General features: G+C 55.1%; 1 protein-coding gene across 1 annotated transcript in view; it reads left to right on the top strand.

Moving 5' to 3' along the window:
- Positions 1 to 370, top strand: part of CCDC146 (coiled-coil domain containing 146) — a 114,358-nt gene that overhangs the window by 19,087 nt on the left and 94,901 nt on the right. The window lies entirely within an intron of this gene.

Raw genomic sequence — 370 nt, forward strand, 5'->3', positions numbered from 1 at the left:
GGTCTAATTAGCATATTACCCTTTTATTAGTATAGATAATAAAGAGCTAATATGCAAATGGTCATCACAACCTCACGCCATCACACTGTAATGGCTCAGACACTCAACACTGGGGAGAGAGGAATGGGGACCAGCCAGGCTGTGGTCCAGGAGAGGGATAAGCTGCCACCCCACAGTCCTGGGTGCTAGCACCTGTGTCTGCAGCCTGGGCGAAGCCAGCCCAGGTCCTGGATGCCTGTGGCTGTCCAGAGGAAGGAATCATGGGTCCCGGGTGCGGGGTGAGGCAGAGGCAGTTAGGGGCAATTAGGCTGGCAGGGGAGCAATTAGGGGCAATCAAGCAGGTAGGCAGAGGTGGTTAGGGGCGATCAGG

This window comes from Myotis brandtii, unplaced genomic scaffold (genome assembly GCF_000412655.1).
Source record: "Myotis brandtii unplaced genomic scaffold, ASM41265v1 scaffold17, whole genome shotgun sequence".
Classification (NCBI taxonomy): domain Eukaryota; kingdom Metazoa; phylum Chordata; class Mammalia; order Chiroptera; family Vespertilionidae; genus Myotis; species Myotis brandtii.